Here is a 13149-nt window from a genome sequence, read left to right as displayed (position 1 = left end):
CGCCACAAGCTGCCGCACGAGGCACGACGTGTCCCCCGCCCCTCCTCTCCTCCCTACTCCTATTGGACAAAAGTCAGTAACTGACAGGAAAGGAAGGGCCTGTAGGGATGCGAGGGAGTGTCCAGAGACCAGGGCAGGCACTAGGTGTTTCCTGTGTGTGTGATGTAGGGCGTGACCGCGTAACGAAGTTAACGTACTCTTGCGTCAGGACGTCAGTTAGACGTCAGAGCAAAACTCGGGGGCGGAATGTTGTATTGGGCTCCTGGCGCTGTAAGGGGTGTGGTGTGCTCGATTCATGAAGCTTAATCGAGGAACATATATTTCCATTTCTTTGGAGCCAGCTGGGCAGAATCAGATAGTGTTACAAACAAATAAGGCAAAAAAAAAAAATTCCGAATTTAGCAATATGTATCAGAGGTATGCTGGTAAATGTTTAACAACCGGCTTCCTGAAGGGGAAAAGTGTGTGCAGGACACACCTTTTTAAGTTTAATCTGCATTATTTACATTTCTTTCCATCACTTTCTTAAGTCTAGATTCTCCACAAAACGATCAAGCTCTGACGGATATCCAGTGGCGTAAATAGAAATGTTCATGCTGAAAATTTTAAAATCTAGTAGGTTCAGCTGGCTCCAGCAGACCCCCTTATTACTCTGGGGCCTTACGGCTAATAAAGTGCACTTTTCACCACAATCCTTTATAGGTCGTACAAATATTATTATGCTCATTTTAAAGATCTAGAAGCTGAGGGGGATGGGGAAAGTGGGTAGTTGCCCCTGGTCACATGGTAGTAAGTAGTATGGCCTTGCAATGAATGGAAGTCTCTCACCTAATCCAGAGTTTTTTCTGTCGTGCTGTAGGCCACACAATCGGGACCCCCCTAAAGTGCTGTCTGGACAAATTGAATTATATAATCACAATAGCTCACATTTATGTAGGGCTTACTGGCCAAAATGTTGCACCAAAGCAATTAGGTTTTGCTGTTGAATTAATGAAATGTTGTTCAGTTGTTCCTGACTCTTCTTCCCGTTTGGAGTTTTCTTGACAAAGATACTGGAATGGTTTGCCATTTTCTTCTCCAGCTCATTTTACAGATGAAGGCATACAGGATTTGAGTGACTTGTTCTGGATCAAAAAGCTAGTAAGTGTCTGAAATCAGATTTGAACTCATGAAGATGAGTTTTCCTGACTCCAGGTCCAACCCTATCCACTGTGTCATTTAGCTGCCCCAGAATGTTTCTTATTCACGTAACAATGTGTAGAGCATCATGCTAAGGGCTAAAGATACAAATGGAAAAGTGAGATTGTCACTACTCTCAAAAAGCTCAGATTCTAATGGGAAAGAACATACAAAGGAAATGTCCCAGAGTCCTTAGGGTCTAGCAGAAAAGCAAATATTAATGCCTCTCTTCTTTTAATGTCATTTCCACTGATAACATCCTATCAGTTCTGATTTTGAACCATTTGACAATGTCAAAGGATTGTGATAAGAACTTTATTTTCTGAGTCTTCAATACATGTGGCTATAGGACCTGCTGCCCAAGATGGTGCCTGAAGGCACTTGCCTGGAAGTATTACTTTTCCCAAAGCTTTTGGGTTCAAAATCCTGGGCTTTCTTCATCAGAGTCTGCTGGGAAATGGTGGTCAAGGCAGTGGTGGTGGCCTGACATGCCTGGCACATTTTGCCTCCTCTCTGCCATGTTGACTTTAGCAACAATTGGTTTGATATGAGAGGCAGTTGGTTGGTAGTTCCTTGGAGGAAGATTGGCTGGAAACAAGACTCTTGGTCTGCAAGGTGCTGCCACTCCCAGGGATCCTGTGTTCATCTGCATGTGGATGCTAGTTGGTCACCTGTTGCTGGTGGTGATGAGGAAGGTGGGTCCCTTCATAATGATTTCTCCCCTCAATGCTGACTGTGGGGACCAGGATAGTGGTTTGGGGAGGATACTTCCTCCCCAAAAGGGGAGGCCTTTTTGGATTTTCTTTTGTTCTGGCTCAAATTCATTTGCAGCTGAGCCAGAGATGTTAGTGGAACATGCAAAAGTGATAAAGGAAACTAACAGTAAGTATTTTTCTGAAATAAAAGGCTTATTCTTTGGCCAAGACATAAAAAAGGGTATACCTAATCTTGGCCTGGGAGCTGTCTGCCTGGCTTTTGTTTAGCTGGGTGTGTCTTCAGCCCAAAGAGCTTTCTCCTCTTACCACTATACAGCAAGAAAATAAAGGCCCAGAAAGGCAAAAACAATTCCTGCAGAGACACTACAGTACCCAGTGAGAAGCAGAGGTTGGAGGGAGGGGTGTAGAGATGTTTCTGTGCCCACTGAACAGGTACAGCCCACATACCATTTATACCTTAGAAATCAAGCACTACAAATCAGGACTTGATTTATTGTTTTAATTAAGAAAGTAATGGAGAAAATGAATGATGCAGATTAGACTTAAGTGTTGTTGTTGTTGTTTTTCATTCTATACGCCACTGTGTATGGATAATCTTCCTTGTGATGGAGTGCTCCTGGCTCAACCCTATCCCAAATGTCCACATAGCTCTCTGTCCTGTCTTCCTATGCAGACATAATCAGACAAAATGACTCATGGTGATTTTTTCCTTGAATTTCCCTATCAGTTTGGTGTGTTTTCTAGGTCTCTTTGGAGGATTTTTTTTGGGGTGAAACTTGTATTTCTTCTTGCTACTCTACCATCTTAGTTCTGCCTCTGATCCAAAATGTTTTTGACTGACTAGAGCATCGAATTGAATCTAATAATAAATGTAATAGTGATAAATGTAAAGCCTTGCACTTGGGTATAAAAAACAACTTCACAAGTATAATATGGTTAGATAGCAGTTCTCCTGAAAAAGATCTAGGGGTTGTAGTACACTGCAAGGCGCAACTGTTGTTGCATTGTAACACAGCAGCCAAAAAAGGTGAAACTGATCTTGGCCTGCAGCAAGAGGGGCATAGAACTTTTAGGAATCAGGAGGGGATGGTCCCACTACACTCTCCCCTTGTCAGACATCCTCTGAAGTATCCTATTAATTTCTGAACACTACAGTTTAAGGACATTCATTAGCTGGAGAGTGTCCAACCAGTTTGGTTCACTGCCTTTAATCCATGTTATATAAGGATTGGCTGAAGGAACTAAGCACATTTAGCCTGGAGAAGAAAAGACTTGGTGGGGCCAGGGAGAGGGAATGTGATAGCTTTCAAGTGTCTGAAGGCCTATTATGTGGATGGGTAATTATATTATTTTGTTTGGCTCCAAAGGATGGAATGAGGAGGTGGAAGTTGCAAAGAGACCAACTTCCTAATATTTAGAGCGATTAAAAATTGAAAGGGCTGCTCTGAGAGGCAGTGAGTTCACAGTCCTCAGAGGTCTTCACTATGAAGCTGGTAGCAAGTGAATACTTGTAAGGTATGTTATAGCTGGATTTCTTTTCATCAATAGGTTGGAATAAATAAGATTATTCCTTCCAGATCTAAAATTTAGTGATTCTGTGACTGGCTTGTGAGCTGTTATTTAGAGTGGACATCCTATGGAGGACCTCACACCTGGGATTGACTGTTCTGCAGACACCAATGGGAGAAGGGGGAGGGGTATATGTGGCATTTCTAAGGTCTGTAAAATGCTTTTACATCTATCATTTCTTTCAATCCTCACAACAACCCTGTGAGGTAGGTGCTTTTATTGTCATTGTTTTACAGGTGATACTATTGAGGCTCAGAATGGTTAACTGATTCATCATATTCAGGTTGCATTAACAATTGATCAAAGCCTACTGACATCAGGTGACCTTTGTCACTTTCAAAAGGGGTTGGACCATATAACAATTAAGGCTTATTTTATGAAGCTTAATTGTTGGATTATAAAAAAATTACTTTGCATTTATTTTGCATATTCTTGTATTTATCCTTATATATGTTACATATTTCCCCCCACTCCCACAGAATGTAAACTCTTTGAGGGCAGGGCCTATTTTATTTTTGTCTTTCCTTCTCCAGAATTGAGCACAGAAAAACAGGAAGGGCCTAATGGTGCCTGGAAATAGGAGGGGCCTAAAAATGCCTAGAAAAAGGTAGGGACATAATAAATACTTATTGAACTGAATTGAATTCCAGAAGAGGGAAAAGGTGGAAACCAGTCAAAGGCAGAAAACAATCAGAGGGGATACCAAAATGAATACTGGAGGATGATGGGACTTAAGAAGAAATGGATGAAAGAGAGGGGAGCAAAATAGGGAAATGGAATAATAATGATAATAATAGCTAACGTTTATATAGGCCTTACTCTGACCCAGGTGCAGTGCTAACTGCTTTGCAATTATGATCTCATTGGATCCTTACAACCCTAGGAGGTTGGTACTATTATTATCCCTATTTTACAGATGAGGAAACTGAGGCAATCAGAGGTTAAGTGACTCGCCCAGAATCACACAGCTAGTAGTAAGTGTCTAAGGTCAAATTTGAACACGAGTCTTCCTGACTCAAGGTCTGGTACTCTAACCAGTGCCTGTGAATAAAACAGGCAAGTGACTGAGAAAGGGTGCTGGATTTAGAGTCAGATGACTTGGATTTGAAGAGTCCGGGTTCTGCTGATTACTAGCCATGTGTCCTTGGGCAAATCACTTCGGCTTTCCGTGCCTCTGTTTCTTCATTTGTAAATGGGGAAAAGACCTGCATTATCTGCTTGTATTGTTAAGGATAATGTTCAGATTTGCTCCTACAAAAATGACACTCCAACACCAGGTGAAGAAAATCAAATTTAATGAGTATTATAGTACAGGAAAAGAGATAGTAGTTTTGCAACAGCAATAAAGTAAGCAGCCTAACAATGTAACTATTAAAGCAAAAGCGAGGGGCGGCTAGGTGGCACAGTGGATAGAACACTGGCCCTGGAGTCAGGAGTACCTGAGTTCAAATCCAGCCTCAGACACTTAACACTTACTAGCTGTGTGACCCTGGGCAAATCACTTAACCCCAATTGCCTCACTTAAAAAAAAAAAAAGCAAAAGCAACCACTATGTAGGGATTTAAAGAGAAATACAACACCAAATCGGGGAAGCACCAACCCCTGGGTCCATTTGGCTGGGGGGTCCCAGTACAGCCTTCCAGAGTCCTGATTGGGAATATCCTGGGCAGAGCTTCCTCTCCACGGGTGAGACTCCAAAGAGGTGGGGGCTTACTTTGACTTATATAGTACCTTAAACAAAAGTGGCTTGAAGCCACCAATAGCAGCTTGTATGATGAGCTAATTTTATGATTGACACCAAGTGAGTTCACACAGGATCACTGCCAGAGAAGTTGGAATAAACATTTAATTTCTCCGGACATACTCCTGAGGGGGAGCCAACCCCCCCAGTACTACTCCTGGAATTGTTTATAGTCCCTAGGAATGGCTAGTTCCTTTGGAGGGAACCTTAGGCAGTTAATCAGGGAGATATGCCTAGAAGGGACCTGGCCTGTATCCCAGCAGGGTATCCACCTTCACGTTCCCACTCTCAGTCAAAACAGGAGCAATTTCCGATGTTAAGCTATGTTTAGACTTAGCAGAAAACATCTGGGAGTTCATAGAAGGGGCAAACACAGACTTGTGAACTAGTCCTATGCCCGGATGATCTTCTAATATTCATTTACCTTTCACTGCTTTACAGGGCTATTGTGAAAATCAAATGAGAAATTGGACATTAAGTACTTTGTAAAGTGTAAATTGGGCTATAAGTATCAGCTATTATTATTATTATTTGCAGGGCAATGAGGGTTAAGTGACTTGCCCAGGGTCACACAGCTAGTAAGTATCAAGTGTCTGAGGTCGGATTTGAACTCAGGTCTTCCTGAATCCAGAGGCGGTGCTTTATCCACTGCACCACCTAGCTGCCCCCAGCTATTATTATTATTAACAATCCTGTCACCACATATCTTTGGTGTTCACCTCTCGTCCCACTCTCACCTGTGGCTTCAAGAAGCTGTACCATGTGGGGGCAGCTAGATGGTACAGTGGATAGTCCTCAGCCTCGCTCTCTCTTCCTTTGAAGTCCAGTGGATAGAACACTGGCACTGGACCTGAGTTCAAATGTGACCTCAGACACTTGACACTTACTAGCTGTGTGACCCTGGGTAAGTCACTTAACCCTCATTGCCCTGTGGCCCCCCCCCCCAAAAAAAAAAGAAGCTGTATCATGTGCACTGGCCACACCTTGGTAAAACCATTTTGACAGACGGGCTAAATCACTCTACTCACACAGGCAAGCAGCATTGAGAATCACTTTTTCTTCCAATGAGAAGAGTCTTATGCAAATGATTCGAGCTTGAACCCTAGTTTACACAACAAATATAGTGGAGGGTAACCGACACACCTCAAATCTGTGCATAAGTTAGGGGGATGTCTACCCTAATCATGTGAAGACTTGTCCTGGAGGAATGGGCAGATGAGAACAATTTGTTCCCAACGGCCATGAAGGCGGCTGAAGCGGGCATTGTACAGCACTTAGAGCTTGGTCAGACATCAAAGACATGAAGATCATCTACTGCATCCGGACCATCAGCAGTAATCTTGATTTTTGTCCTGCCACTGGACTTCAAAGGAAGAGAGAGCGAGGCTGAGGACTTGGGTCAACTCTGCCTCACTTAAATCTAATTCACGTGCAAGTCAAGACATCGCCCTTGTGATATCATTGGTCCTCTTAGAAACAAAGGACAAACAACAACATCTATGTGGCATTTTTAAAGTTTGAAAAATGCTTCACATTTGAACAGGGCAAATACATATAGAAGGCAATGGGAAAGGAGAAAGCTAGAGGACAAAAAGGAGCAAAATAAGTCATTCTGTCATGTTAATACTGTAAGTGTGTAACAGCTAAGAGCTAGTTACAAAGAGCATGTTTCACATGGAGCTAGACATGAAGCAGAGCACTGAAATATTTCCTAAAAGTGCAATTATTCTCCTCTCCCCTAAGAATACATTAGAAAGAAAGTTAATAAGGATAGTTGTCCTTATACCTAAACACTAAGAAAATTCCATTTATAATTGTAATTTACTCATTCAACGAACAATAAGTGTGGTCTATGTTCAAAGCATACAGACAAATGAAGTTTCTTTCCTTATAATCCACATTACCTGTCTCACTGCCTTGCACACAGAAGTGTGCAAGTAACTGCCTAAAACTCCCTCATGTACAGTTTATTCCTCCAACCACTGGTTATGTTTAAATAAATAGATACAATTTAAATAGAATGTTAAAAGTTACTCCCCAATTCTGTCAGAAGCATGTGTATGATAAATCATAGTAACTTTCTGTTCATCCATCTATTCAGCCATATTTCTATCTTTATTTGTTGTGCAAACTAGGGTTCAAGCTCGAATCATTTGCACAAGACTTTTCTCATTGGTAGAAAAAGCGATTCTCAATGCTTCTTGCCTGTGTGAGTGGTCATTGAGAGATCTTGGGTAAAGAGAGATTTTCTTGGTTCCTGCTTCACTTCATGAAAAATCCCAGAGAGAAAGGTAGTTGACCTGGGAAGGAGACACAGAGAGGAGCTGGTATTTCAACATGTCCCTGTTTTTTTGTTTTTGTTTTTTTTTTTTAGTGAGGCAATTGGGGTTAAGTGACTTGCCCAGGATCACAGAGCTAGTAAGTGTTAAGTGTCTGAGGCCGGATTTGAACTCAGGTCCTCCTGAATCCAGGGCCAGTGCTCTATCCACTCACTGTGCTACCTTGCTGCCCCCTACAACTTGCTTTTTAAAAGACTTCAGAGACTTTCCCTTTGGGTAAGATCAGGGACTTTCTCTCCCCCCCTCTCTGTCTCTGTTTCTCTATTGCTAACTTGCTGTCATACATACATACAATATAGGTGTATAATATATGCATGTGTATATATATATATATATATGTAAATGTGTATATATCCATACACACATATTTTCTTGCTCTAATGAGAAAGCTCATTTATTCTGCATATTATACCTGGTCTATTATAATCTGTATAACTTCCTTGATTTCTGTTTGCTATCTTCTTGGATAAAGGGGTTTATTTGCTGCTCACTATTTGTGGTGATCTTTTGTATAATTTGCATTTTGTGTATGTGGGGTCAATCCTTAGGATATAAGCTGGGAGTACTCCTTCCTCTTTAAGGGACAGCAGCACAGGAAGGAAGCTTGAATCCAGGAACAAAATCATTTTCTCTGAGACAAATAATATTTAGGTAGGCGAGCTTTCAGAGATATCTTTTTATGACTCTCTTGGACAACCTACTCAGACATACACAACCTCATATGGACAACCTACTCAGACATATACATCACCTATATGAGTAACACATACATGTTAAAGGTGTATTTATCATTCAATAAGCACCGTTTTGTGTATAAACTCTTAGTTCCAGCAAATAGGTACTCTCTGTTCCCAGTAACAAAAAGCACTGAGTGGTCACTTCTCCCATAATTGCTGTCCTAGCAATCTCTTTCCTCTTAGTAAGGAACATCAGAAGAGAATTTCCCCTTAATGGTTCCTTCACTTTTGGAAGGATGGAATCATCACTAAGGCAACCCAAGAAGTTATTAGCTGTTCTGCTTTTGCAGAGGGAATGCTCTAGCCCATGCTAGAATGAATAATTGTAGTTTCAAATACTACCATAATCATACCTCTGTCAGGCTTTTGACTTGTTTTCCAAACTCAACTAGTTTCAATATCTAGGTGCTTGATATTTTACTCTAATGAAAAAAATAACTTCTTGATCACTCCACTCCAGCCCCTTTTACCTACCTGTTATTGAATCAGGTGTACCTATCCAGTTTCATCTCATCAAGTATCACTGGTCCCTCTTCTTGCCTAAACTTTGGGCATTTGTATATAGACATTGCGTAATGTGGATTTGATTACTAATTCTATCCTTGCATGTTGTCTCCTGTGAACTTCTCGGTGTCTCAGATGCTATTCTTCCTACTTTGTGGCTATATTTTAGAGGATCTAACTGGGCAGCTGTACGTAGGTTGTTCTCTTCATTCTTTTTTGGTTTGTATAGGTTTTGAATAAATTTTTGCATGGCATTTGACAAATGCATTCCCACTAGCCCTTATTAGGTGTATTCTATTTTTGGTCAGGAATATGTCATTTCTATATTGTAAGCCATGGTCCAGAAATCCATAATCCATTCTCAGATACCACCTTCATAGCCAACTGTTCATTTCTCAAATTGGTTTTTCTTTTCTGTATCCCTTGCCTGCAGTAGACAATAATGAGAAAAAAAGAACCTGGGTTCCCAGTGGTTTTCAGTTTCCTACATAGGATTTCACAATCGCGGGCAATAGGTTCCTTGTGGAAATGTCATTTGTACTTACATGAATCATCAGAAGTAGGCAGTTGTCATCCATTTTTATAAGTCTTGGGAGGTTTTCTATTAAATATTTTTAAACATGCCCAGATAAGACAGAAGTAATTCCTTCTATTGTGATTAGGCCCACAAATAGCTTCCTCATTCCCCCAGGGGAGGGAGTGACTAACTACTTCCACTCTTCTTGTGACCCTTACAGGATGATCTCTCACTGAGAACTTCTTTGGTCCTATATCATTCTTAGGAGGTCAAGCAGCTTCTTCCTCCTTAGAGTATCAAGAAGAGCCTCAATTCTGCTTTTAAACTCTAATTATACACGGCATTTTTTTTTCTTCCCCTTTCCCTCTGTTATGTCCTTCATTTTCCTGACATCCTGATCATTCATCTTGGGTTTTTATCTACCAAAGCAACTCACAAATTTAGATTTTCTGGTAGTAGCTATCTTCTCTGACAAGTTGCTGGGGACATGATGAGCAACTAGCATCCAACCCTAACTTCCAACATCTTGAACTCATGAGGCCACCAATAGGGGTGGAGACATTTCTTAGGATTACTATTTGGTGACTTGGGACCCGGTGAAGAAACTTAAAACAGAAGAGGTACCCAGGGACTTGAGGTCCTGTCTCAAGCTCACCAAAGTAAGTACATGTAATGGTTGCCATGTGCTCTTATCTGTCATGTCTTCTGGAAGAGAAACCTCCCCTACGCCTCTTGCTGAAAGTTAGAGATAGGTCCCAAACTTGGCAGGGCCCCAAGAGAGAAGGAGGTAGAGCCATTCTATAGCTGTTATAGCTTGCTAAGGGGGTGGCTGTTCCTGGTAATTACCTTTGTTACGATCTCCAGCCATAGGGACATGTGATAACTAACCAGGAGCCACTGGTTTGGCCCTAAGGGACCAAATCATAGGGCTCAGTAGAAGGGGCCAGAGGACTTGCTCAGTAACGTGGGAAGTGCTGTTTGCTGTTTCCCATTGGGATGTTCCATTTTTGACCTTATGCCTTTTTGCACACCACTGCCTTCCATGTTTGGAATGCTCTTCCCGAGTTTCCTCTTGTAAACTCTTGTTCCTTTGTTTGCTCTTCCTGAGAGGCCTTTTTTAATTGCCTCATTTAAGTGTTCTAGCCCTCCTTCCCACCTGAAATTACTTTGTATTTTTTTCCTGTATGTCAGGTGGCAGTAACATCGATACATTTTGTATTTATCTTTAACATGTTACTTCCATTAGGTAGAATGTGAGTTCTTTGAAGGTTTGAGCCAGAGCCAGGCACGGGACCCGACACAATAGGAACTTAAATATGTACTTGAAAGGTCCTTAACAAAAGCTTGTTGAATTGAATGGCATCAGAATATTTTTTTTGTCTGCCTGGCTCAGAAATTCAAGTTGAAGGAATCTTAGAGGTTATTTTACATCTCGTTGGGCTTCCCTGTATCCCTCCCCTAAATCAACATTACAAGTAAATATTTCTGACAAGCAGTCACCTTGCATAGGTAGAGCAATGAATAGAGTGCTGCGCCTGTAGGTAGAAAGACCCAAGTTCAAATTTGTCCTTAGACCCACAATAGCTGTGTGATCCTGGTCAAGTCACTTAAAATTTTCTGTCTTAGTTTTGTCAACTATAAAATGGAGGATAATAATACTACCTATCTCCCAAGATTATTGTGAGGCTCAAATGAAATAATAATTGTAAAGTGCCTAGCACAGGAAGTGGTACATAGTATTAGCTGCTATTATGATTATGATTATGATATCTCCATTACTCTGGAAGTGATGTGGTACGTAATGAGGAACACTGTGAAAAGAACACAACTCTGAAACTGGAGGACCCGGGTCCAAATCCGGTTTCTGAGATGTGTATGACCTTGGGCAAGTCACAATCTACCTGATCCTCATTTTCCTGATCTGTAAAACAACAGGGATGTAAAATGATTCAACTAGATGACTTCTGAGGTCTTTTCAAACTCTACATCTATGCTTCTATGACCTGCCATTTATTGGATAGCTTTTAAATTATTTTCTGTTCAAATCCCAAGTTCAGCCAGCAACTTATTTAGGCATTGGTCAGTTCTTTTTTGGAGCCAACTATTGTATCTACTACATACTTTCTCTTCTCAATACCAAAACTCTAATCTAGGCCCTTCTTAGTTCACATTTTGAATGACTGCAATTATCGAGTTTATTTCAGTTTCTTGCCTTTTGTCCTTGCATGACACACTTCCAGCAAATTAATTATCATAAAGGTCTGCATCCAGTGTCACTAACAAACATCAAATGGTTTGCTTTTGTCTAAGAAATAAGCTGTAGACTTTTGGATCTGTCATTTAAAAAAATTATTTAAAATTTTTATTTTTTAATTTAATTTTCTTGATCTGTCATTTAATTCCTGCCATGTCTGGCAGTCTCTTATCCTATCACATACAGACATGTCATGATCATTTCAGCTTTCATATTTGCACCATTTGGAATACCTTCCTGTGCTTTTCTCTTAATGTTACTCAACTTTCAAAGCCCAGTTCAAATCCCATCTTCTCCATGAAACTTTACACTACCATTCTAGTCTACCTTGATCTCTACCCTTCTCTTTTAAAAAGTTTTTTAAAAAATATGAATGGGGGGCGGCTAGGTGGCGCAGTGGATAAAGCACAGGCCCTGGAGTCAGGAGTACCTGAGTTCAAATCCGGTCTCAGACACTTAACACTTACTAGCTGTGTGATCCTGGGCAAGTCACTTAACCCCAATTGCCTCACTAAAAAAAAAAAAAAATGAATGTAACATTTTCACAAACAGAAAAAGGATTGTAAATATGATGCCTTTTAAAAATGCATATATAATAATTTATTCCATTATTTCCCTTGAGAGTCTAGATCTTTTGTTATTCCAGATGAGTCATTTTGTCTAGTTCTATAGTTACTCACTGGTTGTGTGATTAGCACAGCACTGACTATAAATGAACTTTTAATTTTTTTTTGGTGAGGCAATTGGGGTTAAGTGACTTGCCCAGGGTCACACAGCTAGTAAGTGTTAAGTGTCTGAGGCCAGATTTGAACTCAGGTCCTCCTGAATCCAGGGCCGGTGCTCTATCCACTGTGCCACCTAGCTGCCCCTATAAATGAACTTTTTTTTTTTTTAAGTTTTTTTTAGTGAGGCAATTGGGGTTAAGTGACTTGCCCAGGGTCACACAGCTAGTAAGCATTAAGTGTCTGAGGCTGGATTTGAACTCAGGTACTCCTGACTCCAGGGCCGGTGCTCTATCCACTACGCCACCTAGCTGCCCCCATAAATGAACTTTTAATAGAGACCCAACCATATGTAATCGTTCTTTCTCCAGTTATTCATTTTTTTAAAGTACTGTTAAGCATTGTTTTGGAATTGTATTTGTATAATTACTGTTGGCAAGTAGATGCATACTGTAGTTATTTTGAATGGAATTATTTTTTCTATTTCCTTTTTAGTGATATGCAGAAATGTAAAAGACAAAATTAAAGTGAACTTTGGAAAGTCTCAGGATCATAAGATACTGAGAAGGAACCTGAGAGGTCATCTAGCCCAGACTCTTTATTTTAAACATGGGATTCAAACTCATGCTCATTAACATTTCCTCAGAATCTCCTGGTCCTTCTGTATTTAGTATCACATATATCTTCTTAATATATTAGAGAAACAACTGGTCACACTGGGCTCAAAACCAATAAGGCCTGAGAATAGCCAGAAAGTTGGATGTGGGTCATATATAATTTTCTTTTATAAAGGAACCGAAAATATTATGACTCACTCTTTTAAATTTATTTTGCCATGCTCTCAAGAAAGGTAGAAACATTAGAAAAAATG

The sequence above is a fragment of the Dromiciops gliroides genome, chromosome 1 (genome assembly GCF_019393635.1).
Source record: "Dromiciops gliroides isolate mDroGli1 chromosome 1, mDroGli1.pri, whole genome shotgun sequence".
Lineage (NCBI taxonomy): Eukaryota > Metazoa > Chordata > Mammalia > Microbiotheria > Microbiotheriidae > Dromiciops > Dromiciops gliroides.
Note: the sequence above shows the minus strand (reverse complement) of the source record.